The sequence below is a fragment of the Cnephaeus nilssonii genome (genome assembly GCF_951640355.1).
Source record: "Cnephaeus nilssonii genome assembly, chromosome: 11".
In the NCBI taxonomy this organism is placed as follows: domain Eukaryota; kingdom Metazoa; phylum Chordata; class Mammalia; order Chiroptera; family Vespertilionidae; genus Cnephaeus; species Cnephaeus nilssonii.
In genome coordinates, this window is record NC_137082.1 from 83,006,638 (window position 1) to 83,013,504 (window position 6,867).

At 51.6% G+C, this 6,867-nt stretch overlaps 1 protein-coding gene across 1 annotated transcript in view; it reads right to left on the reverse strand.

Moving 5' to 3' along the window:
- The window catches only part of ZBTB7C (zinc finger and BTB domain containing 7C), a gene marked incomplete at its 3' end in the record, with an annotated part of 131,604 nt that extends 124,950 nt beyond the window's left edge, over positions 1–6,654 (reverse strand). The window contains exon 1 of the mRNA XM_079785328.1: positions 6,632–6,654. The remainder of the gene's footprint in view (positions 1–6,631) is intronic.
- Between the last annotated feature and the right edge of the window lie 213 nt (positions 6,655–6,867).

A 6,867-nucleotide genomic window follows, 5' to 3' on the forward strand; every position in this document is an offset into this window, starting at 1 on the left:
CTGAAGGGCTGCTGCTCCGAGCCTCCTCCTGAGCTCACTGCTTCCTGTTCCAACTTCCTTTCATCTTTTCCTACTTTTCCTATTACTGTGTTTTTCTAAAGTCTCTGTTAACGGAGAAGCATTACAAGAAGGGAATTAAAAGGGAGAAAAGTGGGTGCAGGAATGCCTTTCTTTTTTTTTTGGTTTAAACCTTTTGTTATCGACTCTTTAGGAACCAATTCAGCTAGAGGGACACGTGGCAGGACACATTCTTCAATATTAGTGCCCAGAGACTCGGGCTCTTTATTATTCATCCGAGTGAAAGCAGAGTAGTCTGGCAACCTCGCGGATGCATTGTCCTACTTCAAAGTGAAGAGGAAGCCTTTCAGGGACAGAGAAACCCTGACCTGCTGTGTCTGAAACACGTGCGGGCCCGGGACAAAGTGATGGCCCGGGTGTCAGGGCCCAGCAGGCGAGGCTGCCTCTTCCTCGGCCCCAACCTGCACTAGACCCCCCGCCCCAAGGAGCGCAGGGTGGCCTCGGCTGGGTGGGAAGGCCTCTCCTGGTCCCAGGGGTGCGGTCTCCCGTCTGCAGAGCCAGAACTGATTCAGAAGGGGGTCCAGGGCCTGATGGCTCAGGGACCCTGAGGCTTAGGCACCAAGAGCGCTTTGCATGCCTTCCTGGACCCCCACGCCGCCTTCACCTCTGGAAGGAACCGCACAGTCTGGCTCTCAGCACTCTCCAGTCACCCAGAGGTGACACTGCGGCGTTTCTAATGGGGCCCCAAGGAAGGCGGTGAGCTTCTGAGCTCACTGGAGGCTCGCTGTCCTGGAGGACCATGGGGGACTGGGGGTGGGCGGTGAGGAACTGGAGCACCCAGCTGGTAAGAGCAGGTAAGCAGGTCTGGGTCTGCTGGCCCAGGTTGTTATGTCAATGAATGCACGTCCTTCAGGGGGCCTTCCAGCTCAGCGGGGAGCCAGGGACACAAGGCCCAGTGTGGGGCTGCAGAAGGCCAGGGAAGGCAGATGCCTGGGGGCTGAGTGGACCAAAGAGGGCTTCCTGGAGGAGCTGGAATTTGACAGACGATTAGGCAGTAGAAAGGAGAGAAGGGGAGGGATGGGCAAGGAGGACTGTGAGTGAAAAGCTCCAAGGCCCAGGTGGGAGGGAGGTGTGGGTGTGGCAGGAAGTGGTCAGAGGTAAGGCTGGAAGGACCCTGACTGCAAGCAAAGGTATTTTTTCTTTCTTTTTCCCTTTGCTTCCTTGAGTAATCCTAAATCCACTATTAATCTCCCGACACCTATCTTGTTGATACATGTCTATTTCCCTGCACACCTGTTCACATTTCTGATGGAAATGTATTAGAAAAATCCCTCCATTCGGCTGGTGATTACCATGGTAATGAGGCACGCTCACTGACGGACCAGGTCTCTGCTTGAGAACAAGGTTCTGAAGCCATCTGCTTTCGTCTCACTTATGTGGTGCCTGCGAGAGAGGAGAGTGAAGCGAGCATGGGGGGGTGTGAGGGATGGGTTCCTTCTCTGGGGAAGGCTTGGCAGACAGCAGAACCCAGGGGCCCAGAAGGATTCTACGGGAAGCTGGGGGTGGGCCAGGTGGGGGTAAATGGTCAAGTCCTGCACACCTTGCTGTTCTCCAGTGTGCATCCAGCTGGGCAGAGCTCTGCAGGATGCTGTGGGAAGGAGGATCTGAGCCTCCAGGTGCCCAAGGTCAGGAACCTTGGCTAGAATATTATTCCACCCTCCTCCTCTACCGCAGGAACCACCTCTATGCCTCCTGAAACATTACAAAGATGCTATTAGAATTGTTTCTGCCTCTCACAGGACTATAGCTGAAGGTCTGGTGAAAGCCCAATGTGCTGTAACTATTTCATTTAGCCTTGATGCAGTCTATTTTGTTTTCAAGTGCTCCAACCAGACTGTTTGGCTTCAAATCCCAGCTCCAACACTTACCGGCTGTGTGACCTAGGGCAACTTACTTAGCCCCTCTGTTCCTTCTCACTTATAAAAGGTGGATAATACACGTTTGTGATGTGTAGCATTGTTGTGAGGATTAAGTGAATTAATACATGCACAATGGTTAGCATGCGCCCATCACAGAGTAGGCACTCAAACATTTCCAGAATGAAGCAGAGCCTCCTCCCACAGTGGACAGGGGGGAATGAGGGTACAGCCAGCATCCTAGACTTTGCATAAACAACACCTCACCTCCTTCTCCTGACACCCCCATTTACCCTCTCTGAACAATGAGGAGACTGGGCCCCGAAAATCAAAGCTGCATGGTGGAAATGGAGGGCCTGGGCTGGAATCCAGACCCCCGGCCTCCCTGTCCTCCGTTCTTTCTGTTTTCTTCCCAAAGATATTGGTTTGCTGGCCTCTGGCTGTCCTGTTCTCCACCCCAAACCAGGACCTTGTCTGCCTTCTCAAGCCCAGTCATGCCCTTACTCTGACGGAGTCCTGGGAAGCTCAGGCCTAGGGGCCCAGGTTCCAGGGCATTCACAGCCTGAAAGGACATGAACATCTACCGCTTTTCATCACTCCTGCAATTGCCCTCTGTGAGACGCTAATTAAAAACAATCACCGTAATAATGGTTGCTTTTATTGCTTGCACTGTTCTAGGCTCTCCACTAACTTCCCCTTTGAATATAATATTTGTCATAAATGGAATTGTGCTACGTGGCACCAGACATCGTGTAATCCAAATCAGGCCGCGAGCTGTGGGCTCTGCCGTATAAGTCCCACCCCACCAGAGGCAGCTGACAGGCCATTACTCTGTGTCCTGCACACTCTGGGCGGCGATAAGAAAATGCCACCAATTTGATGCTTTATCTGGTTGCAGGTTGAGGCAAGATATTATTTCAATCAAGATAATGATTCTATTTCTCGGGCGGAAATGAGATTTTTTTTTTTTCTCATTGCCTTGTGGGGGTGCCAGCAACATCTGTCTTGGGCTTGAACAGGTCGAGCCAAAGTTAGAGGATTTTCTTGCAACCTGAGAGAGAGCATCAACATGGAGAAGAACTGGAAGCAAGGGGCTCGCTTGCAAGAGAAAAACATACATGGCAGGCCTATGTGGTTCTACAGTCAGTTCTATGTGGACATTTCCAGGCATTAGACAAAACCTGTGGAAGCACAATATGGAAGATAAGCACGCAGGCTGAGCCCCGTCTGGATTTCAAGGGAGGCAAATGGCCATAAAGGCAATAACAACAAGGAGCCGCACAGACCAGACTCTCAGAGCCTCCTAAGCCTGCCTGTCACGTGGGGTAAATTTCCTGCGTGACTCAGCTGACAGATGACCCAGCCACTCTCTCGACTCTCAACACCTCCTACGACAGGGAGCTGGCCAACAAAGGAGCCGTCCATCACGGCCCCGCCCCTGTGATGAGAAAGCACCTCCCAATTACAGTCCAGTCACTTCATTAAAGGGAACCACAGTGAACAGTCACGCAGTCGGACACTGCGGATCTAAACACGCTTTGGGAACAGCACACATTTCGGTAAGTCCTCGAACAATATGCAGATGGCATGATGCGATAGGTGCGGCAGGACAGCAGTGATTTGGATGAAGAGTGAATTCAGTGAGGTTTTAAATTATTTTAAATGTTCGGAAATTTCCAGGGCTGCACTACAGCATCTCAAACTCTTCGTACGTGACTTGTGGTAATGAGGAAATAATAATTGGCCATTCTGATATCAACTGTTTACATAGGGATTCTAAGGAGTTTGGAAATGCTTGTGAAGTTCTTGTGGATTTTGAACATTCCACTGAGAGCTGACTCGGGGAATTGCTCTCTCTCCAAAGAAAAGGCCCATTTCAGCTCCATCCCTTTGGAATAGCCGCGCTGCTGCTGACTCTTGGGGACCCGTTCTGCACCAGAATCACCAAACCGTTGAACTCTTAACCACACCTTTGTTGGGGTGCATAAACCATCATGGGAAAGTAACACAAAATCCCAGAAACATTGGGAAGAAGGCTTTGCACAGTATACTTTCTGTACTTTTGAATTTAGAGCCATGGGGCTGTATTAAGAATAAAATCAGTTAAAAGGCACACAGTGTTCCAGTGAAAACAGACTCTGACACCATTGATTTCTATTTGAATACCCACACTCTTTAAAATGCAAACTTATTAGAAGGAAGATTACTGCCGGGTCAGGTGAAAACTCACTTGGCTGTCTTCACAGCAGAGACGCTCACAGACATGGTGGCAAATGCAACAGATGCCCCACTCAGATCCCCTCAACCTGCTGGGCGCCCACTCCCCAGCGACTTTCACCTGGGATGTACTCGGACCCCTTCTCGTGCTCAAGATGACGCCTGGAGGTTGCGTCCGTCAGCAGCACCATTCTGGGCCCCGATGGCTAATGAGGGGATAGTTGAGGCCTGTCCCTTGCCTCTGGTACAGACATCTGCAGTATAAGTCACATGGATCAGGCCAAGGAGACACCTGTGCTGTCCCATCCTTGCTCAGCCACTCCTTCTCTTTCCTGCTTTCCTCTCTCTGACAAGTGTTCCCTAGACCTCTCCCTAGATCAGTGGTCGGCAAACTGCGGCTGGCTCGCGAGCCGCGGTTTGCCACTCTGTTGACTAATGAGTTTGCCGACCACTGCCTTAGGGAAAAACACTTAAAAAACATTTTAATAATGTACTAATGTCTTTAACCTGAAGTCAAAACTTCTGGTTAAGGGTAATGCCTTACAGCAGTGGTCGGCAAACTCATTAGTCAACAGAGCGGCAAACCGCGGCTCGAGAGCCGCATGTGGCTCGCGAGCCGCAGTTTGCCGACCACTGCCCTAGATGCATCCAGTGCACCTGAACCCTTGTCTCAGGCTCTGTTTCCAGAGAACCCACCCTAACTCAGTCACCAATGGCTCCAAATGGAGCCCCCCTGTGTCTTCCCAGAGGGTTGCCCCTGGTGACAGGAGCACCCATGATACTCCTTCTTCAAGGGCAGAACCATAATCACTTTCCTGCCCAGCCAAAGACCACCAGGCCGACACCATGTATCCATGAAAGCCAGCACAACAAAACGGGGACCATCCAGAACCGAGAGTTCCCCAGCCAGACCCCTGCGGGACCACACGAGTACTCTTCCTCCCCAGAATGAGGAGCAGGAGGTGGGGCAGACCCAGAAGGCCTGTCCCATAATCAGATATCTAGTACCTGCCGCAGAAAGTCAGCTCCACCACTTACTAGCTGAGCGAACTTGAACCAAACGCTTAACCACGTGGAGCCAGTGTTTCCTCATCTGCACAAGGGCATACCTGATGGAGCCTCTGAGGCCCATGTGAGGCAGTGTCGAGCGTGCTGCCATTGGCGACTCAACGTAAATACTGGTGGTTGTTCTTGACATTTAGAAGCTTCCTCTGGTTGCTTGGAACAAGTAATTAATTAACCTCCGCGAAACAAATACAGCCCAGCTGCCCCTCATTCTGGGCATAGTCTCATAGAGCTCCCTGTGGGAGAAGCAGCTCTGGGGACAAGCAAGTGGATTCTGGGAGACCTGTCCTGGTGACTGTCCATCTGGCGCTCAGGGTGTGTCTCCATCATTGATCTCACGGTGTCTGGAGGCCCTAGGCTGCAGCTGTCTGGGGAGGGCTGTGTGTGTGTGAAAGAGACAGAGAAATATAGGGAGGATCCCCAATGTGAATTTCCTATAATCTATCTAGTGTATATAGTGATATCAAATACAACCTTGAGTTTGTGGAAGGTGAAACATCCATTTGTGGCATGAGTCACAAACTGGCAGAAACTTTATTTGCAGAAATGAGGGAGACTTGATTCCAGCCTGACTCTTTGCACATGGACCATTTATGAAGCCCTTCCAAGCCCTTTACCACCTGGCCCTGCCCAACCTCACCAGCTCCCCATCAAACCCATGTCTGTGACAGCCTCGTCCAAGGCCATTGGACTTCCCACCTAGTGCCCTGCTCCTCCCTCCTCCACCAGCCCGTTCGAGTCCCTCTTTCCCCAGGAAGTCTTCCCAACTGCTCTTTGTCACCAGCATTTCTGCCTGTGCCACGGGAGCCAGAGCGGGACGGTCTGCCCGTTCATACAGTGTTTCGATGGTCTCATGTACAGATGTCTGCTCTCCCTACACTGCACGGACAGCAGCTCCGTCCCAGAGCCCCGGCTGCTGCCTCTCTTGTATTTCAGAGGCTCCAGCCAGTGCCAGATATTCTCAGCTTAAGGAAAGGTTTGGGTCATAGGACTGCTCTTAGTTTAACACACTGTTAAAGGGCCTATATGAGAATTTACTATTCTGAATAGGGTCAGCCTAGCACCAAACTCAGAATTGTGCAAACTGTTTGTGGTTTCAAGGTGAAAAAACGCACATCTTCCTCATCCCCAGAGGAGCCCTGCTCTCCCTGTGCCAGCGACCACAAGGGAGGACGCTCTTTCAGGAGCCAGTGGGAGCGCTCTCCACTTAGAGGGCAGAGCTGGGTTCAAACCATGCGCCTTCCACTCAAAGCCTACAGTCCTGGTCCAGCCCCACCCAGCCAGAGGCACCTTCCAGAAGAAGAGCCGGAAGCCAATTCCGTCAGGTCACGCTCCCTTCCCCAAACAGGGAAACCCGCCCACTCATCAGGAATACTGTCAAACCACAGGCCTAAAAAAGCAAAATTCATACTCACAAGCAACGACGCCTTTGTCTTAAATTTCAGGCCAGTAGTTTCTCTGCAAACCTGCTCATTTCCTGCAAAGAGAAGAAATGGATGGAGAAGTATATTAGCATCTGCTCTGAGCATCCTTCGGCAGTTTCCTGGCTGACCTCCGGCTTCTGCGCCTTCCCTGCATTCTCACTCCCAGCAGCACACTCCCCTCCCAGGAACACCCTGTGCTAGTTGGGTGGGTGCCCCTGGCTCCCCGC